Consider the following 24,349-nt stretch of genomic DNA (forward strand, 5'->3'; position numbering starts at 1 on the left):
AGCCCAGTACAGTTCATAACGTTAGCCCAGTTCAGGTTGTACCAATAAACCAGTTCAGTTCATACCGTTAGCCCAGTTCAGTTTGTACTGTTAGCCCAGTTCAATTCATACCGTTAGCCCAGTTCAGTTTGTATTGATAGCCCAGTTCAGTTCATACCGTTAGCCCAGTTCAGTTCATACCGTTAGCCAAGTTCGGTTTGTACTGTTAGGCCAGTTCTGTTCGTACCATTAGCCCAGTTCAGTTCATACCATTAGCCCAGATCCGTTTGTACCACTATCCCAGTTCAGTTCATACCGTTAGCCCAGTTCAGTTTGTACCATTAGCCCATTTCAGTTCATACCGTTAGCCCTTTTCAGTTTGTACCACTATCCCAGTTCAGTTCATACCGTTAGCCCAGATCAGTTTGTACCATTAGCCCAGTTCAGTTTCTACCATTAGCCCAGTTCAGTTTGTACCGTTAGCCCAGTTCAGTTTGTACCATTAGCCCATTTCAGTTGATACCGTTAGCCCAGTTCAGTTTTGTACTGTTATCCCAGTTCAGTTCATACCGTTAGGCCAGTTCAGTTCGTACGATTAGCCAGTTCAGTTCATACCGTTAGCCCAGTTCAGTTCGTAACACTAGCCCAGATCAGTTTGTACCGTTAGCCCAGTTCAGTTTCTACCACTAGCCCAGTTCAGTTCATACCTTTAGCCCAGTTCAGTTGATACCGTTAGCCCAGTTCAGTTTGTACTGTTAGCCCAGTTCAGTTCATACCATTAGCACAGTTCAGTTTGTACCACTAGCCCAGTTCAGTTCATACTTTTAGCCCAGTTCAGTTTGTACGACTAGCCCAGCTCAGTTCATACCGTTAGCCCAGTTCAGTTTGTGCCACTAGCCCAGTTCAGTTTGTACTGTTAGTCCAGTTCAGTTCATACCGTTAGGCCAGTTCAGGTGATACCATTAGCCCAGTTCAGTTCATATCGTTAGCCCACTTCAGTTTGTACTGTTAGCCCAGTTCAGTTCATACCGTTAGGCCAGTTCAGTTCGTACGATTAGCCAGTTCAGTTCATACTGTTAGCCCAGTTCAGTTCGTAACACTAGCCCAGAGCAGTTTGTACCGTTAGCCCAGTTCAGTTTCTACCACTAGCCCAGTTCAGTTCATACCTTTAGCCCAGTTCAGTTTGTACGACTAGCCCAGCTGAGTTCATACCGTTAGCCCAGTTCAGTTTGTACCACTAGCCCAGTTCAGTTTGTACTGTTAGTCCAGTTCAGTTCATACCGTTAGCCCAGTTCAGTTCATACCGTTAGCCCAGTTCAGTTCATACCGTTAGCCCACTTAAGTTTGTACTGTTAGCCCAGTTCTGTTCATACCGTTAGCCCAGTTTAGTTCATACCGTTAGCCCAGTTCAATTTGTAGCACTAGCCCAGTTCAGTTTGTACTGTTAGTCCAGTTCAGTTCATACTGTTAGCCCAGTTCAGTTTGTACCGTTAGCCCAGTTCAGTCCATACCGTTAGCCCAGTTCAGTTTGTACCGTTAGCCCAGTTCAGTTTGTACTGTTAGCCCAGTTCAGTTCATACCGTTAGCCCAGTTCAGTTTGTACCAATAAACCAGTTCAGTTCATACCGTTAGCCCAGTTCAGTTTGTACTGTTAGCCCAGTTCAGTTCATACCGTTAGCCCAGTTCAGTTTGTATTGATAGCCCAGTTCAGTTCATACCGTTAGCCCAGTTCAGTTCATACCGTTAGCCAAGTTCGGTTTGTACTGTTAGCCCAGTTCTGTTCGTACCATTAGCCCAGTTCAGTTCATACCATTAGCCCAGATCAGTTTGTACCACTATCCCAGTTCAGTTCATACCGTTAGCCCAGTTCAGTTTGTACCATTAGCCCATTTCAGTTCATACCGTTAGCCCTGTTCAGTTTGTACCACTATCCCAGTTCAGTTCATACCGTTAGCCCAGATCAGTTTGTACCATTAGCCCAGTTCAGTTTGTACCTTTAGCCCGGTTCAGTTTCTACCATTAGCCCAGTTCAGTTTGTACCGTTAGCCCAGTTCAGTTTGTACCATTAGCCCATTTCAGTTGATACCGTTAGCCCAGTTCAGTTTTGTACTGTTAGCCCAGTTCAGTTCATACCGTTAGGCCAGTTCAGTTCGTACGATTAGCCAGTTCAGTTCATACCGTTAGCCCAGTTCAGTTCGTACCACTAGCCCAGATCAGTTTGTACCGTTAGCCCAGTTCAGTTTCTACCACTAGCCCAGTTCAGTTCATACCTTTAGCCCAGTTCAGTTGATACCGTTAGCCCAGTTCAGTTTGTACTGTTAGCCCAGTTCAGTTCATACCATTAGCACAGTTCAGTTTGTACCACTAGCCCAGTTCAGTTCATACCTTTAGCCCAGTTCAGTTTGTACGACTAGCCCAGCTCAGTTCATACCGTTAGCCCAGTTCAGTTTGTGCCACTAGCCCAGTTCAGTTTGTACTGTTAGTCCAGTTCAGTTCATACCGTTAGGCCAGTTCAGGTGATACCATTAGCCCAGTTCAGTTCATATCGTTAGCCCACTTCAGTTTGTACTGTTAGCCCAGTTCAGTTCATACCGTTAGGCCAGTTCAGTTCGTACGATTAGCCAGTTCAGTTCATACTGTTAGCCCAGTTCAGTTCGTAACACTAGCCCAGAGCAGTTTGTACCGTTAGCCCAGTTCAGTTTCTACCACTAGCCCAGTTCAGTTCATACCTTTAGCCCAGTTCAGTTTGTACGACTAGCCCAGCTGAGTTCATACCGTTAGCCCAGTTCAGTTTGTACCACTAGCCCAGTTCAGTTTGTACTGTTAGTCCAGTTCAGTTCATACCGTTAGCCCAGTTCAGTTCATACCGTTAGCCCAGTTCAGTTCATACCGTTAGCCCACTTAAGTTTGTACTGTTAGCCCAGTTCTGTTCATACCGTTAGCCCAGTTTAGTTCATACCGTTAGCCCAGTTCAATTTGTAGCACTAGCCCAGTTCAGTTTGTACTGTTAGTCCAGTTCAGTTCATACTGTTAGCCCAGTTCAGTTTGTACCGTTAGCCCAGTTCAGTCCATACCGTTAGCCCAGTTCAGTTTGTACCGTTAGCCCTGTTCAGTTCGTACCACTAGCCCAGATCAGTTAGTACCATTAGCCAGGTTCAGTTTCTACCATTAGCCCAGTTCAGTTTGTACCGTTAGCCCAGTTCAGTTTGTACCATTAGCCCATTTCAGTTGATACTGTTAGCCCAGTTCAGTTTTGTACTGTTAGCCCAGTTCAGTTCATACCGTTAGGCCAGTTCAGTTCGTACGATTAGCCAGTTCAGTTCATACCGTTAGCCCAGTTCAGTTTGTACCGTTAGCCCAGTTCAGTCCATACAGTTAGCCCAGTTCAGTTCGTACCACTAGCCCAGATCAGTTTGTACCGTTAGCCCAGTTCAGTTTCTACCACTAGCCCAGTTCAGGTCATACCTTTAGCCCAGTTCAGTTGATACCGTTAGCCCAGTTCAGTTTGTACTGTTAGCCCAGTTCAGTTCATACCATTAGCACAGTTCAGTTTGTACCACTAGCCCAGTTCAGTTCATACCTTTAGCCCAGTTCAGTTTGTACGACTAGCCCAGCTCAGTTCATACCGTTAGCCCAGTTCAGTTTGTGCCACTAGCCCAGTTCAGTTTGTACTGTTAGTCCAGTTCAGTTCATACCGTTAGGCCAGTTCAGGTGATACCATTGGCCCAGTTCAGTTCATATCGTTAGCCCACTTCAGTTTGTACTGTTAGCCCAGTTCAGTTCATACCGTTAGGCCAGTTCAGTTCGTACGATTAGCCAGTTCAGTTCATACTGTTAGCCCAGTTCAGTTCGTAACACTAGCCCAGATCAGTTTGTACCGTTAGCCCAGTTCAGTTTCTACCACTAGCCCAGTTCAGTTCATACCTTTAGCCCAGTTCAGTTTGTACGACTAGCCCAGCTGAGTTCATACCGTTAGCCCAGTTCAGTTTGTACCACTAGCCCAGTTCAGTTTGTACTGTTAGTCCAGTTCAGTTCATACCGTTAGCCCAGTTCAGTTCATACCGTTAGCCCAGTTCAGTTCATACCGTTAGCCCACTTCAGTTTGTACTGTTAGCCCAGTTCTGTTCATACCGTTAGCCCAGTTTAGTTCATACCGTTAGCCCAGTTCAATTTGTAGCACTAGCCCAGTTCAGTTTGTACTGTTAGTCCAGTTCAGTTCATACCGTTAGCCCAGTTCAGTTTGTACCGTTAGCCCAGTTCAGTCCATACCGTTAACCCAGTTCAGTTTGTACCGTTAGCCCAGTTCAGTTTGTACTATTAGCCCAGTTCAGTTCATACCGTTAGCCCAGTTCAGTTTGTATTGTTAGCCCAGTACAGTTCATAACGTTAGCCCAGTTCAGGTTGTACCAATAAACCAGTTCAGTTCATACCGTTAGCCCAGTTCAGTTTGTACTGTTAGCCCAGTTCAATTCATACCGTTAGCCCAGTTCAGTTTGTATTGATAGCCCAGTTCAGTTCATACCGTTAGCCCAGTTCAGTTCATACCGTTAGCCAAGTTCGGTTTGTACTGTTAGGCCAGTTCTGTTCGTACCATTAGCCCAGTTCAGTTCATACCATTAGCCCAGATCCGTTTGTACCACTATCCCAGTTCAGTTCATACCGTTAGCCCAGTTCAGTTTGTACCATTAGCCCATTTCAGTTCATACCGTTAGCCCTTTTCAGTTTGTACCACTATCCCAGTTCAGTTCATACCGTTAGCCCAGATCAGTTTGTACCATTAGCCCAGTTCAGTTTCTACCATTAGCCCAGTTCAGTTTGTACCGTTAGCCCAGTTCAGTTTGTACCATTAGCCCATTTCAGTTGATACCGTTAGCCCAGTTCAGTTTTGTACTGTTATCCCAGTTCAGTTCATACCGTTAGGCCAGTTCAGTTCGTACGATTAGCCAGTTCAGTTCATACCGTTAGCCCAGTTCAGTTCGTAACACTAGCCCAGATCAGTTTGTACCGTTAGCCCAGTTCAGTTTCTACCACTAGCCCAGTTCAGTTCATACCTTTAGCCCAGTTCAGTTGATACCGTTAGCCCAGATCAGTTTGTACCGTTAGCCCAGTTCAGTTTGTACCACTAGCCCAGTTCAGTTCATACTTTTAGCCCAGTTCAGTTTGTACGACTAGCCCAGCTCAGTTCATACCGTTAGCCCAGTTCAGTTTGTGCCACTAGCCCAGTTCAGTTTGTACTGTTAGTCCAGTTCAGTTCATACCGTTAGGCCAGTTCAGGTGATACCATTAGCCCAGTTCAGTTCATATCGTTAGCCCACTTCAGTTTGTACTGTTAGCCCAGTTCAGTTCATACCGTTAGGCCAGTTCAGTTCGTACGATTAGCCAGTTCAGTTCATACTGTTAGCCCAGTTCAGTTCGTAACACTAGCCCAGAGCAGTTTGTACCGTTAGCCCAGTTCAGTTTCTACCACTAGCCCAGTTCAGTTCATACCTTTAGCCCAGTTCAGTTTGTACGACTAGCCCAGCTGAGTTCATACCGTTAGCCCAGTTCAGTTTGTACCACTAGCCCAGTTCAGTTTGTACTGTTAGTCCAGTTCAGTTCATACCGTTAGCCCAGTTCAGTTCATACCGTTAGCCCAGTTCAGTTCATACCGTTAGCCCACTTAAGTTTGTACTGTTAGCCCAGTTCTGTTCATACCGTTAGCCCAGTTTAGTTCATACCGTTAGCCCAGTTTAGTTCATACCGTTAGCCCAGTTCAATTTGTAGCACTAGCCCAGTTCAGTTTGTACTGTTAGTCCAGTTCAGTTCATACTGTTAGCCCAGTTCAGTTTGTACCGTTAGCCCAGTTCAGTCCATACCGTTAGCCCAGTTCAGTTTGTACCGTTAGCCCAGTTCAGTTTGTACTGTTAGCCCAGTTCAGTTCATACCGTTAGCCCAGTTCAGTTTGTACCAATAAACCAGTTCAGTTCATACCGTTAGCCCAGTTCAGTTTGTACTGTTAGCCCAGTTCAGTTCATACCGTTAGCCCAGTTCAGTTTGTATTGATAGCCCAGTTCAGTTCATACCGTTAGCCCAGTTCAGTTCATACCGTTAGCCAAGTTCGGTTTGTACTGTTAGCCCAGTTCTGTTCGTACCATTAGCCCAGTTCAGTTCATACCATTAGCCCAGATCAGTTTGTACCACTATCCCAGTTCAGTTCATACCGTTAGCCCAGTTCAGTTTGTACCATTAGCCCATTTCAGTTCATACCGTTAGCCCTGTTCAGTTTGTACCACTATCCCAGTTCAGTTCATACCGTTAGCCCAGATCAGTTTGTACCATTAGCCCAGTTCAGTTTGTACCTTTAGCCCGGTTCAGTTTCTACCATTAGCCCAGTTCAGTTTGTACCGTTAGCCCAGTTCAGTTTGTACCATTAGCCCATTTCAGTTGATACCGTTAGCCCAGTTCAGTTTTGTACTGTTAGCCCAGTTCAGTTCATACCGTTAGGCCAGTTCAGTTCGTACGATTAGCCAGTTCAGTTCATACCGTTAGCCCAGTTCAGTTCGTACCACTAGCCCAGATCAGTTTGTACCGTTAGCCCAGTTCAGTTTCTACCACTAGCCCAGTTCAGTTCATACCTTTAGCCCAGTTCAGTTGATACCGTTAGCCCAGTTCAGTTTGTACTGTTAGCCCAGTTCAGTTCATACCATTAGCACAGTTCAGTTTGTACCACTAGCCCAGTTCAGTTCATACCTTTAGCCCAGTTCAGTTTGTACGACTAGCCCAGCTCAGTTCATACCGTTAGCCCAGTTCAGTTTGTGCCACTAGCCCAGTTCAGTTTGTACTGTTAGTCCAGTTCAGTTCATACCGTTAGGCCAGTTCAGGTGATACCATTAGCCCAGTTCAGTTCATATCGTTAGCCCACTTCAGTTTGTACTGTTAGCCCAGTTCAGTTCATACCGTTAGGCCAGTTCAGTTCGTACGATTAGCCAGTTCAGTTCATACTGTTAGCCCAGTTCAGTTCGTAACACTAGCCCAGATCAGTTTGTACCGTTAGCCCAGTTCAGTTTCTACCACTAGCCCAGTTCAGTTCATACCTTTAGCCCAGTTCAGTTTGTACGACTAGCCCAGCTGAGTTCATACCGTTAGCCCAGTTCAGTTTGTACCACTAGCCCAGTTCAGTTTGTACTGTTAGTCCAATTCAGTTCATACCGTTAGCCCAGTTCAGTTCATACCGTTAGCCCAGTTCAGTTCATACCGTTAGCCCACTTCAGTTTGTACTGTTAGCCCAGTTCTGTTCATACCGTTAGCCCAGTTTAGTTCATACCGTTAGCCCAGTTCAATTTGTAGCACTAGCCCAGTTCAGTTTGTACTGTTAGTCCAGTTCAGTTCATACCGTTAGCCCAGTTCAGTTTGTACCGTTAGCCCAGTTCAGTCCATAAGGTTAGCCCAGTTCAGTTTGTACCGTTAGCCCAGTTCAGTTTGTACTGTTAGCCCAGTTCAGTTCATACCGTTAGCCCAGTTCAGTTTGTACCAATAAACCAGTTCAGTTCATACCGTTAGCCCAGTTCAGTTTGTACTGTTAGCCCAGTTCAGTTCATACCGTTAGCCCAGTTCAGTTTGTATTGATAGCCCAGTTCAGTTCATACCGTTAGCCCAGTTCAGTTCATACCGTTAGCCAAGTTCGGTTTGTACTGTTAGGCCAGTTCTGTTCGTACCATTAGCCCAGTTCAGTTCATACCATTAGCCCAGATCAGTTTGTACCACTATCCCAGTTCAGTTCATACCGTTAGCCCAGATCAGTTTGTACCATTAGCCCAGTTCAGTTTGTACCTTTAGCCCGGTTCAGTTTCTACCATTAGCCCAGTTCAGTTTGTACCGTTAGCCCAGTTCAGTTTGTACCATTAGCCCATTTCAGTTGATACCGTTAGCCCAGTTCAGTTTTGTACTGTTAGCCCAGTTCAGTTCATACCGTTAGGCCAGTTCAGTTCGTACGATTAGCCAGTTCAGTTCATACCGTTAGCCCAGTTCAGTTCGTACCACTAGCCCAGATCAGTTTGTACCGTTAGCCCAGTTCAGTTTCTACCACTAGCCCAGTTCAGTTCATACCTTTAGCCCAGTTCAGTTGATACCGTTAGCCCAGTTCAGTTTGTACTGTTAGCCCAGTTCAGTTCATACCATTAGCACAGTTCAGTTTGTACCACTAGCCCAGTTCAGTTCATACCTTTAGCCCAGTTCAGTTTGTACGACTAGCCCAGCTCAGTTCATACCGTTAGCCCAGTTCAGTTTGTGCCACTAGCCCAGTTCAGTTTGTACTGTTAGTCCAGTTCAGTTCATACCGTTAGGCCAGTTCAGGTGATACCATTAGCCCAGTTCAGTTCATATCGTTAGCCCACTTCAGTTTGTACTGTTAGCCCAGTTCAGTTCATACCGTTAGGCCAGTTCAGTTCGTACGATTAGCCAGTTCAGTTCATACTGTTAGCCCAGTTCAGTTCGTAACACTAGCCCAGAGCAGTTTGTACCGTTAGCCCAGTTCAGTTTCTACCACTAGCCCAGTTCAGTTCATACCTTTAGCCCAGTTCAGTTTGTACGACTAGCCCAGCTGAGTTCATACCGTTAGCCCAGTTCAGTTTGTACCACTAGCCCAGTTCAGTTTGTACTGTTAGTCCAGTTCAGTTCATACCGTTAGCCCAGTTCAGTTCATACCGTTAGCCCAGTTCAGTTCATACCGTTAGCCCACTTAAGTTTGTACTGTTAGCCCAGTTCTGTTCATACCGTTAGCCCAGTTTAGTTCATACCGTTAGCCCAGTTCAATTTGTAGCACTAGCCCAGTTCAGTTTGTACTGTTAGTCCAGTTCAGTTCATACTGTTAGCCCAGTTCAGTTTGTACCGTTAGCCCAGTTCAGTCCATACCGTTAGCCCAGTTCAGTTTGTACCGTTAGCCCTGTTCAGTTCGTACCACTAGCCCAGATCAGTTAGTACCATTAGCCAGGTTCAGTTTCTACCATTAGCCCAGTTCAGTTTGTACCGTTAGCCCAGTTCAGTTTGTACCATTAGCCCATTTCAGTTGATACTGTTAGCCCAGTTCAGTTTTGTACTGTTAGCCCAGTTCAGTTCATACCGTTAGGCCAGTTCAGTTCGTACGATTAGCCAGTTCAGTTCATACCGTTAGCCCAGTTCAGTTTGTACCGTTAGCCCAGTTCAGTCCATACCGTTAGCCCAGTTCAGTTCGTACCACTAGCCCAGATCAGTTTGTACCGTTAGCCCAGTTCAGTTTCTACCACTAGCCCAGTTCAGGTCATACCTTTAGCCCAGTTCAGTTGATACCGTTAGCCCAGTTCAGTTTGTACTGTTAGCCCAGTTCAGTTCATACCATTAGCACAGTTCAGTTTGTACCACTAGCCCAGTTCAGTTCATACCTTTAGCCCAGTTCAGTTTGTACGACTAGCCCAGCTCAGTTCATACCGTTAGCCCAGTTCAGTTTGTGCCACTAGCCCAGTTCAGTTTGTACTGTTAGTCCAGTTCAGTTCATACCGTTAGGCCAGTTCAGGTGATACCATTGGCCCAGTTCAGTTCATATCGTTAGCCCACTTCAGTTTGTACTGTTAGCCCAGTTCAGTTCATACCGTTAGGCCAGTTCAGTTCGTACGATTAGCCAGTTCAGTTCATACTGTTAGCCCAGTTCAGTTCGTAACACTAGCCCAGATCAGTTTGTACCGTTAGCCCAGTTCAGTTTCTACCACTAGCCCAGTTCAGTTCATACCTTTAGCCCAGTTCAGTTTGTACGACTAGCCCAGCTGAGTTCATACCGTTAGCCCAGTTCAGTTTGTACCACTAGCCCAGTTCAGTTTGTACTGTTAGTCCAGTTCAGTTCATACCGTTAGCCCAGTTCAGTTCATACCGTTAGCCCAGTTCAGTTCATACCGTTAGCCCACTTCAGTTTGTACTGTTAGCCCAGTTCTGTTCATACCGTTAGCCCAGTTTAGTTCATACCGTTAGCCCAGTTCAATTTGTAGCACTAGCCCAGTTCAGTTTGTACTGTTAGTCCAGTTCAGTTCATACCGTTAGCCCAGTTCAGTTTGTACCGTTAGCCCAGTTCAGTCCATACCGTTAACCCAGTTCAGTTTGTACCGTTAGCCCAGTTCAGTTTGTACTATTAGCCCAGTTCAGTTCATACCGTTAGCCCAGTTCAGTTTGTATTGTTAGCCCAGTACAGTTCATAACGTTAGCCCAGTTCAGGTTGTACCAATAAACCAGTTCAGTTCATACCGTTAGCCCAGTTCAGTTTGTACTGTTAGCCCAGTTCAATTCATACCGTTAGCCCAGTTCAGTTTGTATTGATAGCCCAGTTCAGTTCATACCGTTAGCCCAGTTCAGTTCATACCGTTAGCCAAGTTCGGTTTGTACTGTTAGGCCAGTTCTGTTCGTACCATTAGCCCAGTTCAGTTCATACCATTAGCCCAGATCCGTTTGTACCACTATCCCAGTTCAGTTCATACCGTTAGCCCAGTTCAGTTTGTACCATTAGCCCATTTCAGTTCATACCGTTAGCCCTTTTCAGTTTGTACCACTATCCCAGTTCAGTTCATACCGTTAGCCCAGATCAGTTTGTACCATTAGCCCAGTTCAGTTTCTACCATTAGCCCAGTTCAGTTTGTACCGTTAGCCCAGTTCAGTTTGTACCATTAGCCCATTTCAGTTGATACCGTTAGCCCAGTTCAGTTTTGTACTGTTATCCCAGTTCAGTTCATACCGTTAGGCCAGTTCAGTTCGTACGATTAGCCAGTTCAGTTCATACCGTTAGCCCAGTTCAGTTCGTAACACTAGCCCAGATCAGTTTGTACCGTTAGCCCAGTTCAGTTTCTACCACTAGCCCAGTTCAGTTCATACCTTTAGCCCAGTTCAGTTGATACCGTTAGCCCAGATCAGTTTGTACCGTTAGCCCAGTTCAGTTTGTACCACTAGCCCAGTTCAGTTCATACTTTTAGCCCAGTTCAGTTTGTACGACTAGCCCAGCTCAGTTCATACCGTTAGCCCAGTTCAGTTTGTGCCACTAGCCCAGTTCAGTTTGTACTGTTAGTCCAGTTCAGTTCATACCGTTAGGCCAGTTCAGGTGATACCATTAGCCCAGTTCAGTTCATATCGTTAGCCCACTTCAGTTTGTACTGTTAGCCCAGTTCAGTTCATACCGTTAGGCCAGTTCAGTTCGTACGATTAGCCAGTTCAGTTCATACTGTTAGCCCAGTTCAGTTCGTAACACTAGCCCAGAGCAGTTTGTACCGTTAGCCCAGTTCAGTTTCTACCACTAGCCCAGTTCAGTTCATACCTTTAGCCCAGTTCAGTTTGTACGACTAGCCCAGCTGAGTTCATACCGTTAGCCCAGTTCAGTTTGTACCACTAGCCCAGTTCAGTTTGTACTGTTAGTCCAGTTCAGTTCATACCGTTAGCCCAGTTCAGTTCATACCGTTAGCCCAGTTCAGTTCATACCGTTAGCCCACTTAAGTTTGTACTGTTAGCCCAGTTCTGTTCATACCGTTAGCCCAGTTTAGTTCATACCGTTAGCCCAGTTCAATTTGTAGCACTAGCCCAGTTCAGTTTGTACTGTTAGTCCAGTTCAGTTCATACTGTTAGCCCAGTTCAGTTTGTACCGTTAGCCCAGTTCAGTCCATACCGTTAGCCCAGTTCAGTTTGTACCGTTAGCCCAGTTCAGTTTGTACTGTTAGCCCAGTTCAGTTCATACCGTTAGCCCAGTTCAGTTTGTACCAATAAACCAGTTCAGTTCATACCGTTAGCCCAGTTCAGTTTGTACTGTTAGCCCAGTTCAGTTCATACCGTTAGCCCAGTTCAGTTTGTATTGATAGCCCAGTTCAGTTCATACCGTTAGCCCAGTTCAGTTCATACCGTTAGCCAAGTTCGGTTTGTACTGTTAGCCCAGTTCTGTTCGTACCATTAGCCCAGTTCAGTTCATACCATTAGCCCAGATCAGTTTGTACCACTATCCCAGTTCAGTTCATACCGTTAGCCCAGTTCAGTTTGTACCATTAGCCCATTTCAGTTCATACCGTTAGCCCTGTTCAGTTTGTACCACTATCCCAGTTCAGTTCATACCGTTAGCCCAGATCAGTTTGTACCATTAGCCCAGTTCAGTTTGTACCTTTAGCCCGGTTCAGTTTCTACCATTAGCCCAGTTCAGTTTGTACCGTTAGCCCAGTTCAGTTTGTACCATTAGCCCATTTCAGTTGATACCGTTAGCCCAGTTCAGTTTTGTACTGTTAGCCCAGTTCAGTTCATACCGTTAGGCCAGTTCAGTTCGTACGATTAGCCAGTTCAGTTCATACCGTTAGCCCAGTTCAGTTCGTACCACTAGCCCAGATCAGTTTGTACCGTTAGCCCAGTTCAGTTTCTACCACTAGCCCAGTTCAGTTCATACCTTTAGCCCAGTTCAGTTGATACCGTTAGCCCAGTTCAGTTTGTACTGTTAGCCCAGTTCAGTTCATACCATTAGCACAGTTCAGTTTGTACCACTAGCCCAGTTCAGTTCATACCTTTAGCCCAGTTCAGTTTGTACGACTAGCCCAGCTCAGTTCATACCGTTAGCCCAGTTCAGTTTGTGCCACTAGCCCAGTTCAGTTTGTACTGTTAGTCCAGTTCAGTTCATACCGTTAGGCCAGTTCAGGTGATACCATTAGCCCAGTTCAGTTCATATCGTTAGCCCACTTCAGTTTGTACTGTTAGCCCAGTTCAGTTCATACCGTTAGGCCAGTTCAGTTCGTACGATTAGCCAGTTCAGTTCATACTGTTAGCCCAGTTCAGTTCGTAACACTAGCCCAGATCAGTTTGTACCGTTAGCCCAGTTCAGTTTCTACCACTAGCCCAGTTCAGTTCATACCTTTAGCCCAGTTCAGTTTGTACGACTAGCCCAGCTGAGTTCATACCGTTAGCCCAGTTCAGTTTGTACCACTAGCCCAGTTCAGTTTGTACTGTTAGTCCAATTCAGTTCATACCGTTAGCCCAGTTCAGTTCATACCGTTAGCCCAGTTCAGTTCATACCGTTAGCCCACTTCAGTTTGTACTGTTAGCCCAGTTCTGTTCATACCGTTAGCCCAGTTTAGTTCATACCGTTAGCCCAGTTCAATTTGTAGCACTAGCCCAGTTCAGTTTGTACTGTTAGTCCAGTTCAGTTCATACCGTTAGCCCAGTTCAGTTTGTACCGTTAGCCCAGTTCAGTCCATAAGGTTAGCCCAGTTCAGTTTGTACCGTTAGCCCAGTTCAGTTTGTACTGTTAGCCCAGTTCAGTTCATACCGTTAGCCCAGTTCAGTTTGTACCAATAAACCAGTTCAGTTCATACCGTTAGCCCAGTTCAGTTTGTACTGTTAGCCCAGTTCAGTTCATACCGTTAGCCCAGTTCAGTTTGTATTGATAGCCCAGTTCAGTTCATACCGTTAGCCCAGTTCAGTTCATACCGTTAGCCAAGTTCGGTTTGTACTGTTAGGCCAGTTCTGTTCGTACCATTAGCCCAGTTCAGTTCATACCATTAGCCCAGATCAGTTTGTACCACTATCCCAGTTCAGTTCATACCGTTAGCCCAGATCAGTTTGTACCATTAGCCCATTTCAGTTCATACCGTTAGCCCTGTTCAGTTTGTACCACTATCCCAGTTCAGTTCATACCGTTAGCCCAGATCAGTTTGTACCATTAGCCCAGTTCAGTTTCTACCATTAGCCCAGTTCAGTTTATACCGTTAGCCCAGTTCAGTTTGTACCATTAGCCCATTTCAGTTGATACCGTTAGCCCAGTTCAGTTTTGTACTGTTAGCCCAGTTCAGTTCATACTGTTAGGCCAGTTCAGTTCGTACGATTAGCCAGTTCAGTTCATACCGTTAGCCCAGTTCAGTTCGTACGATTAGCCAGTTCAGTTCATACCGTTAGCCCAGTTCAGTTCGTACCACTAGCCCAGATCAGTTTGTACCGTTAGCCCAGTTCAGTTTCTACCACTAGCCCAGTTCAGTTCATACCTTTAGCCCAGTTCAGTTGATACCGTTAGCCCAGTTCAGTTTGTACTGTTAGCCCAGTTCAGTTCATACCATTAGCACAGTTCAGTTTGTACCACTAGCCCAGTTCAGTTCATACCTTTAGCCCAGTTCAGTTTGTACGACTAGCCCAGCTCAGTTCATACCGTTAGCCCAGTTCAGTTTGTGCCACTAGCCCAGTTCAGTTTGTACTGTTAGTCCAGTTCAGTTCATACCGTTAGGCCAGTTCAGGTGATACCATTAGCCCAGTTCAGTTCATATCGTTAGCCCACTTCAGTTTGTATTGTTAGCCCAGTTCAGTTCATACCGTTAGGCCAGTTCAGTTCGTACGATTAGCCAGTTCAGTTCATACTGTTAGCCCAGTTCAGTTCGTAACACTAGCCCAGATCAGATTGTACCGTTAGCCCAGTTCAGTTTCTACCACTAGCCCAGTTCAGTTCATACCTTTAGCCCAGTTCAGTTTGTACGACTAGCCCAGCTGAGTTCATACCGTTAGCCCAGTTCAGTTTGTACCACTAGCCCAGTTCAGTTTGTACTGTTAGTCCAGTTCAGTTCATACCGTTAGCCCAGTTCAGTTCATACCGTTAGCCCAGTTCAGTTCATACCGTTAGCCCACTTCAGTTTGTACTGTTAGCCCAGTTCTGTTCATACCGTTAGCCCAGTTTAGTTCATACCGTTAGCCCAGTTCAGTTCATACCGTTAGCCCACTTCAGTCTGTACTGTTAGTCCAGTTCAGTTCATACCGTTAGCCCAGTTCAGTTTGTACCGTTAGCCCAGTTCAGTCCATACCGTTAGCCCAGTTCAGTTTGTACCGTTAGCCCAGTTCAGTTTGTACTGTTAGCCCAGTTCAGTTCATACCGTTAGCCCAGTTCAGTTTGTATTGATAGCCCAGTTCAGTTCATACCGTTAGCCCAGTTCAGTTCATACCGTTAGCCAAGTTCGGTTTGTACTGTTAGGCCAGTTCTGTTCGTACCATTAGCCCAGTTCAGTTCATACCATTAGCCCAGATCCGTTTGTACCACTATCCCAGTTCAGTTCATACCGTTAGCCCAGTTCAGTTTGTACCATTAGCCCATTTCAGTTCATACCGTTAGCCCTGTTCAGTTTGTACCACTATCCCAGTTCAGTTCATACCGTTAGCCCAGATCAGTTTGTACCATTAGCCCAGTTCAGTTTCTACCATTAGCCCAGTTCAGTTTGTACCGTTAGCCCAGTTCAGTTTGTACCATTAGCCCATTTCAGTTGATACCGTTAGCCCAGTTCAGTTTTGTACTGTTAGCCCAGTTCAGTTCATACCGTTAGGCCAGTTCAGTTCGTACGATTAGCCAGTTCAGTTCATACCGTTAGCCCAGTTCAGTTCGTACCTCTAGCCCAGATCAGTTTGTACCGTTAGCCCAGTTCAGTTTCTACCACTAGCCCAGTTCAGTTCATACCTTTAGCACAGTTCAGTTCATACCATTAGCACAGTTCAGTTTGTACCACTAGCCCTGTTCAGTTCATACCTTTAGCCCAGTTCAGTTTGTACGACTAGCCCAGCTCAGTTCATACCGTTAGCCCAGTTCAGTTTGTGCCACTAGCCCAGTTCAGTTTTGTACTGTTAGTCCAGTTCAGTTCATACCGTTAGCCCAGTTCAGTTCATACCGTTAGCCCAGTTCAGTTTGTACCAATAAACCAGTTCAGTTCATACCGTTAGCCCAGTTCAGTTTGTACTGTTAGCCCAGTTCAGTTCATACCGTTAGCCCAGTTCAGTTTGTATTGATAGCCCAGTTCAGTTCATACCGTTAGCCCAGTTCAGTTCATACCGTTAGCCAAGTTCGGTTTGTACTGTTAGGCCAGTTCTGTTCGTACCATTAGCCCAGTTCAGTTCATACCATTAGCCCAGATCAGTTTGTACCACTATCCCAGTTCAGTTCATACCGTTAGCCCAGATCAGTTTGTACCATTAGCCCATTTCAGTTCATACCGTTAGCCCTGTTCAGTTTGTACCACTATCCCAGTTCAGTTCATACCGTTAGCCCAGATCAGTTTGTACCATTAGTCCAGTTCAGTTTCTACCATTAGCCCAGTTCAGTTTGTACCGTTAGCCCAGTTCAGTTTGTACCATTAGCCCATTTCAGTTGATACCGTTAGCCCAGTTCAGTTTTGTACTGTTAGCCCAGTCCAGTTCATACCGTTAGGCCAGTTCAGTTCGTACGATTAGCCAGTTCAGTTCATACCGTTAGCCCAGTTCAGTTCGTACGATTAGCCAGTTCAGTTTATACCGTTAGCCCAGTTCAGTTCGTACCACTAGCCCAGATCAGTTTGTACCGTTAGCCCAGTTCAGTTTCTACCACTAGCCCAGTTCAGTTCATACCTTTAGCCCAGTTCAGTTGATACCGTTAGCCCAGTTCAGTTTGTACTGTTAGCCCAGTTCAGTTCATACCATTAGCACAGTTCAGTTTGTACCACTAGCCCAGTTCAGTTCATACCTTTAGCCCAGTTCAGTTTGTACGACTAGCCCAGCTCAGTTCATACCGTTAGCCCAGTTCAGTTTGTGCCACTAGCCCAGTTCAGTTTGTACTGTTAGTCCAGTTCAGTTCATACCGTTAGGCCAGTTCAGGTGATACCATTAGCCCAGTTCAGTTCATATCGTTAGCCCACTTCAGTTTGTATTGTTAGCCCAGTTCAGTTCATACCGTTAGGCCAGTTCAGTTCGTACGATTAGCCAGTTCAGTTCATACTGTTAGCCCAGTTCAGTTCGTAACACTAGCCCAGATCAGATTGTACCGTTAGCCCAGTTCAGTTTCTACCACTAGCCCAGTTCAGTTCATACCTTTAGCCCAGTTCAGTTTGTACGACTAGCCCAGCTGAGTTCATACCGTTAGCCCAGTTCAGTTTGTACCACTAGCCCAGTTCAGTTTGTACTGTTAGTCCAGTTCAGTTCATACCGTTAGCCCAGTTCAGTTCATACCGTTAGCCCAGTTCAGTTCATACCGTTAGCCCACTTCAGTTTGTACTGTTAGCCCAGTTCTGTTCATACCGTTAGCCCAGTTTAGTTCATACCGTTAGCCCAGTTCAGTTCATACCGTTAGCCCACTTCAGTTTGTACTGTTAGTCCAGTTCAGTTCATACCGTTAGCCCAGTTCAGTTTGTACCGTTAGCCCAGTTCAGTCCATACCGTTAGCCCAGTTCAGTTTGTACCGTTAGCCCAGTTCAGTTTGTACTGTTAGCCCAGTTCAGTTCATACCGTTAGCCCAGTTCAGTTTGTATTGATAGCCCAGTTCAGTTCATACCGTTAGCCCAGTTCAGTTCATACCGTTAGCCAAGTTCGGTTTGTACTGTTAGGCCAGTTCTGTTCGTACCATTAGCCCAGTTCAGTTCATACCATTAGCCCAGATCCGTTTGTACCACTATCCCAGTTCAGTTCATACCGTTAGCCCAGTTCAGTTTGTACCATTAGCCCATTTCAGTTCATACCGTTAGCCCTGTTCAGTTTGTACCACTATCCCAGTTCAGTTCATACCGTTAGCCCAGATCAGTTTGTACCATTAGCCCAGTTCAGTTTCTACCATTAGCCCAGTTCAGTTTGTACCGTTAGCCCAGTTCAGTTTGTACCATTAGCCCATTTCAGTTGATACCGTTAGCCCAGTTCAGTTTTGTACTGTTAGCCCAGTTCAGTTCATACCGTTAGGCCAGTTCAGTTCGTACGATTAGCCAGTTCAGTTCATACCGTTAGCCCAGTTCAGTTCGTACCTCTAGCCCAGATCAGTTTGTACCGTTAGCCCAGTTCAGTTTCTACCACTAGCCCAGTTCAGTTCATACCTTTAGCCCAGTTCAGTTCATACCATTAGCACAGTTCAGTTTGTACCACTAGCCCAGTTCAGTTCATACCTTTAGCCCAGTTCAGTTTGTACGACTAGCCCAGCTCAGTTCAGACCGTTAGCCCAGTTCAGTTTGTGCCACTAGCCCAGTTCAGTTTTGTACTGTTAGTCCAGTTCAGTTCATACCGTTAGCCCAGTTCAGTTCATATCGTTAGCCCACTTCAGTTTGTACTGTTAGCCCAGTTCAGTTCATACCGTTAGGCCAGTTCAGTTCGTACGATTAGCCAGTTCAGTTCATACTGTTAGCCCAGTTCAGTTCGTAACACTAGCCCAGATCAGTTTGTACCGTTAGCCCAGTTCAGTTTCTACCACTAGCCCAGTTCAGTTCATACCTTTAGCCCAGTTCAGTTTATACGATTAGCCCAGCTGAGTTCATACCGTTAGCCCAGTTCAGTTTGTACCACTAGCCCAGTTCAGTTTGTACTGTTAGTCCAGTTCAGTTCATACCGTTAGCCCAGTTCAGTTCATACCGTTAGCCCAGTTCAGTTCATACCGTTAGCCCACTTCAGTTTGTACTGTTAGCCCAGTTCTGTTCATACCGTTAGCCCAGTTTAGCTCATACCGTTAGCCCAGTTCAATTTGTAGCACTAGCCCAGTTCAGTTTGTACTGTTAGTCCAGTTCAGTTCATACCGTTAGCCCAGTTCAGTTTGTACCGTTAGCCCAGTTCAGTCCATACCGTTAGCCCAGTTCAGTTTGTACCGTTAGCCCAGTTCAGTCCATACCGTTAGCCCAGTTCAGTTTGTACCGTTAGCCCAGTTCAGTCCATACCGTTAGCCCAGTTCAGTCCATACCATTAGCCCAGTTCAAATTGTACCGTTAGCCCAGTTCAGTTTATACCATTAGCCCAGTTCAGTTCATACCGTTAGCCCAGTTCAGTTCATACCGTTAGCCCAGTTCAGTTTGTAGCATTAGCCCAGATAAGTTTGTACCGTTAGCCCAGTTCAGTTTGTACCATTTGCCCAGTTCACTTTGTACCGTTAGCCCAGATCAGTTTATACCATTAGCCCAGTTCAGTTCATACCGTTAGCCCAGTTCAGTTCATACCGTTAGCCCAGTTCAGTTTGTAGCATTAGCCCAGATAAGTTTGTACCGTTAGCCCAGTTCAGTTCATACCGTTAGCCCAGTTCAGTTCATACAGTTAGCCCAGTTCAGTTGATACTGTTAGCCCAGTTCAGTTTGTACTGTTAGCCCAGTTCAGTTAATACCGTTAGCCCAGTTCAGTTTCTAGTATTAGCCCAGTTCAGTTAATACCGTTAGCCCAGTTCAGTTCATACCGTTAGCACAGTTCAGTTTGTATTGTTAGCCCGTTACAGTTCATACCGTTAGCCCAGTTCAGGTTGTACCGTTAGCCCAGTTCAGTTTGTACTGTTAGCCCAGTTCAGTTCATACCATTAGCACAGTTCAGTTTGTACCACTAGCCCAGTTCAGTTCATACCTTTAGCCCAGTTCAGTTTGTACGACTAGCCCAGCTCAGTTCATACCGTTAGCCCAGTTCAGTTTGTGCCACTAGCCCAGTTCAGTTTGTACTGTTAGTCCAGTTCAGTTCATACCGTTAGGCCAGTTCAGGTGATACCATTAGCCCAGTTCAGTTCATATTGTTAGCCCACTTCAGTTTGTACTGTTAGCCCAGTTCAGTTCATACCGTTAGGCCAGTTCAGTTCGTACGATTAGCCAGTTCAGTTCATACTGTTAGCCCAGTTCAGTTCGTAACACTAGCCCAGATCAGTTTGTACCGTTAGCCCAGTTCAGTTTCTACCACTAGCCCAGTTCAGTTCATACCTTTAGCCCAGTTCAGTTTGTACGACTAGCCCAGCTGAGTTCATACCGTTAGCCCAGTTCAGTTTGTACCACTAGCCCAGTTCAGTTTGTACTGTTAGTCCAGTTCAGTTCATACCGTTAGCCCAGTTCAGTTCATACCGTTAGCCCAGTTCAGTTCATACCGTTAGCCCACTTCAGTTTGTACTGTTAGCCCAGTTCTGTTCATACCGTTAGCCCAGTTTAGCTCATACCTTTAGCCCAGTTCAATTTGTAGCACTAGCCCAGTTCAGTTTGTACTGTTAGTCCAGTTCAGTGCATACCGTTAGCCCAGTTCAGTTTGTACCGTTAGCCCAGTTCAGTCCATACAGTTAGCCCAGTTCAGTTTGTACCGTTAGCCCAGTTCAGTCCATACCGTTAGCCCAGTTCAGTTTGTACCGTTAGCCCAGTTCAGTCCATACCGTTAGCCCAGTTCAGTCCATACCATTAGCCCAGTTCAAATTGTACCGTTAGCCCAGTTCAGTTCATACCGTTAGCCCAGTTCAGTTCATACCGTTAGCCCAGTTCAGTTTGTAGCATTAGCCCAGATAAGTTTGTACCGTTAGCCCAGTTCAGTTTGTACCATTTGCCCAGTTCACTTTGTACCGTTAGCCCAGTTCAGTTTGTACCATTAGCCCAGATCAGTTTATACCATTAGCCCAGTTCAGTTCATACCGTTAGCCCAGTTCAGTTTGTAGCATTAGCCCAGATAAGTTTGTACCGTTAGCCCAGTTCAGTTCATACCGTTAGCCCAGTTCAGTTCATACAGTTAGCCCAGTTCAGTTGATACTGTTAGCCCAGTTCAGTTTGTACTGTTAGCCCAGTTCAGTTAATACCGTTAGCCCAGTTCAGTTTCTAGTATTAGCCCAGTTCAGTTAATACCGTTAGCCCAGTTCAGTTCATACCGTTAGCACAGTTCAGTTTGTATTGTTAGCCCGTTACAGTTCATACCGTTAGCCCAGTTCAGGTTGTACCGTTAGCCCAGTTCAGTTTGTACCGTTAGCCCAGTTCAGTTTGTAATGTTAGCGCAGTTCAGTTCATGCCGTTAGCCCAGTTCAGTTAATACCGTTAGCCCAGTTCAGTTTGTACTGTTAGCCCAGTTCAGTTCATACCGTTAGCCCAGTTCAGTTTGTACCACTAGCCCAGTTCAGTTTGTACTGTTAGTCCAGGTCAGTTCATACCGTTAGCCCAGTTCAGTTCATACCGTTAGCCCAGCTCAGTTTGTACTGTTAGCCCAGTTCAGTTCATAACTTTATCCCAGTTCAGTTCGTACGATTAGCCAGTTCAGTTCATACCGTTAGCCCAGTTCAGTTTGTACCGTTAGCCCAGTTCAGTCCATACCGTTAGCCCAGTTCAGTTCGTACCACTAGCCCAGATCAGTTTGTACCGTTAGCCCAGTTCAGTTTCTACCACTAGCCCAGTTCAGGTCATACCTTTAGCCCAGTTCAGTTGATACCGTTAGCCCAGTTCAGTTTGTACTGTTAGCGCAGTTCAGTTCATACCATTAGCACAGTTCAGTTTGTACCACTAGCCCAGTTCAGTTCCTACCGTTAGGCCACTTCAGTTCGTACGATTAGCCAGTTCAGTTCATACCGCTAGCCCAGTTCAGTTCGTACCACTAGCCCAGATCAGTTTGTACCGTTAGCCCAGTTCAGTTTCTACCACTAGCCCAGTTCAGTTCATACCTTTAGCCCAGTTCAGTTTGTACGACTAGCCCAGCTCAGTTCATACCGTTAGCCCAGTTCAGTGTGTGCCAATAGCCCAGTTCAGTTTGTACTGTTAGTTCAATTCAGTTCATACCGTTAGGCCAGTTCAGTTGATACCGTTAGCCCAGTTCAGTTCATACCGTTAGCCCACTTCAGTTTGTACTGTTAGCCCAGTTCAGTTCATACCGTTAGGCCAGTTTAGTTCGTACGATTAGCCAGTTCAGTTCATACCTTTAGCCCAGTTCAGTTTGTACGACTAGCCCAGCTGAGTTCATACCATTAGCCCAGTTCAGTTTGTACCACCAGCCCAGTACAGTTTGTACTGTTAGTCCATTTCAGTTCATACCGTTAGGCCAGTTCAGTTCATACCGTTAGCCCAGTTCAGTTCATACCGTTAGCCCAGTTCAATTTGTAGCACTAGCCCAGTTCAGTTTGTACTGTTAGTCCAGTTCAGTTCATACCGTTAGCCCAGTTCAGTTTGTACCGTTAGCCCAGTTCAGTCCATACCGTTAGCCCAGTTCAGTTTGTACCGTTAGCCCAGTTCAGTCCATACCGTTAGCCCAGTTCAGTTTGTACCGTTAGCCCAGTTCAGTCCATACCGTTAGCCCAGTTCAGTCCATACCATTAGCCCAGTTCAAATTGTACCGTTAGCCCAGTTCAGTTCATATCTTTAGCCCAGATCGGTTTGTACTGTTAGGCCAGTTCAGTTCATACCATTAGCTCAGTTCAGGTTGTATTGTTAGCCCAGTACAGTTCATACCGTTAGCCCAGTTCAGGTTATACCAATAGCCCAGTTCAGTTCATACCGTTAGCCCAGTTCAATTCATACCGTTAGCGCAGTTCTGTTTGTAATGTTAGACCAGTTCAGTTCATACCGTTAGCCCAGTTCAGTTGATACCGTTTGCCCAGTTCAGTTCATACCATTAGCACAGTTCAGTTTGTACCACTAGCCCAGTTCAGTTCCTACCGTTAGGCCACTTCAGTTCATACGATTAGCCAGTTCAGTTCATTCCGTTAGCCCAGTTTAGTTCGTACCACTAGCCCAGATCAGTTTGTACCGTTAGCCCAGTTCAGTTTCTACCACTAGCCCAGTTCAGTTCATACCTTTAGCCCAGTTCAGTTTGTACGACTAGCCCAGCTCAGTTCATACCGTTAGCCCAGTTCAGTTTGTACCACTAGCCCAGTTGAGTTTGTACTGTTAGTCCAGTTGAGTTCATACCGTTAGGCCAGTTCTGTTCATACCGTTAGCCCAGTTCAGTTCATTCCGTTAGCCCACTTCAGTTTGTACTGTTAGCCCAGTTCTGTTCATACCGTAAGCCCAGTTCAGTTCATACCGTTAGACCAGTTCAGTTTGTACCGTTAGCCCAGTTCAGTCCATACCGTTAGCCCAGTTCAGTTTGTACCGTTAGCCCAGTTCAGTCCATACCGTTAGCCCAGTTCAGTCCATACCGTTAGCCCAGTTGAAATTGTACCGTTAGCCCAGTTCAGTTCATACCTTTAGCCCAGATCGGTTTGTACTGTTAGGCCAGTTCAGTTCATACCATTAGCCCAGTTCAGTCCATACCGTTAGCCCAGTTCAGACCATACCGTCAGCCCAGTTGAAATTGTACCGTTAGCCCTGTTCAGTTCATACTTTTAGCCCAGATCGGTTTGTACTGTTAGGCCAGTTCAGTTCATACCATTAGGCCAGTTCAGTTCGTACGATCAGCCAGTTCAGTTCATACTGTTAGCCCAGTTCAGTTCGTAACACTAGCCCAGATCAGTTTGTACCGTTAGCCCAGCTCAGTTTCTACCACTAGCCCAGTTCAGTTCATACCTTTAGCCCAGTTCAGTTTGTACGACTAGCCCAGCTGAGTTCATACCATTAGCACAGTTCAGTTTGTACCACTAGCCCAGTACAGTTTGTACTGTTAGTCCATTTCAGTTCATACCGTTACGCCAGTTCAGTTGATACCGTTAGCCCAGTTCAGTTCATACCGTTAGCCCACTTCAGTTTGTACTGTTAGCCCAGTTCAGTTCATACCGTTAGGCCAGTTCAGTTCGTACGATTAGCCAGTTCAGTTCATACCTTTAGCCCAGTTCAGTTTGTACGACTAGCCCAGCTGAGTTCATACCATTAGCCCAGTTCAGTTTGTACCACTAGCCCAGCTGAGTTCATACCATTAGCCCAGTTCAGTTTGTAGCACTAGCCCAGTACAGTTTGTACTGTTAGTCCATTTCAGTTCATACCGTTAGTCCAGTTCAGTTCATACCGTTAGCCCAGTTCAGTTTGTACCGTTAGCCCAGTTCAGTCCATACCGTTAGCCCAGTTCAGTTTGTACCGTTAGCCCAGTTCAGTCCATACCGTTAGCCCAGTTCAGTTTATACCGTTAGCCCAGTTCAGTCCATACCGTTAGCCCAGTTCAGTTTATACCGTTAGCCCAGTTCAGTTCATACCGTTAGCCCAGTTCAGTTTGTACTGTTAGTCCAGTTCAGTTCATACCGTTAGCCCAGTTCAGTTTGTACCGTTAGCCCAGTTCAGTCCATACCGTTAGCCCAGTTCAGTTTGTACCGTTAGCCCAGTTCAGTCCATACCGTTAGCCCAGTTCAGTCCATACCATTAGCCCAGTTCAAATTGTACCGTTAGCCCAGTTCAGTTCATAACTTTAGCCCAGATCGGTTTGTACTGTTAGGCCAGTTCAGTTCATACCATTAGCTCAGTTCAGGTTGTATTGTTAGCCCAGTACAGTTCATACCGTTAGCCCAGTTCAGGTTGTACCAATAGCCCAGTTCAGTTCATACCGTTAGCCCAGTTCAATTCATACCGTTAGAGCAGTTCTGTTTGTAATGTTAGACCAGTTCAGTTCATACCGTTAGCCCAGTTGAAATTTTACCGTTAGCCCAGTTCAGTTCATACCTTTAGCCCAGATTGGTTTGTACTGTTAGGCCAGTTCAGTTCATACCATTAGCCCAGTTCAGTCCATACCGTTAGCCCAGTTCAGACCATACCGTCAGCCCAGTTGA

This window comes from Hypanus sabinus, chromosome 18, assembly GCF_030144855.1.
Source record: "Hypanus sabinus isolate sHypSab1 chromosome 18, sHypSab1.hap1, whole genome shotgun sequence".
Classification (NCBI taxonomy): Eukaryota; Metazoa; Chordata; class Chondrichthyes; order Myliobatiformes; family Dasyatidae; genus Hypanus; species Hypanus sabinus.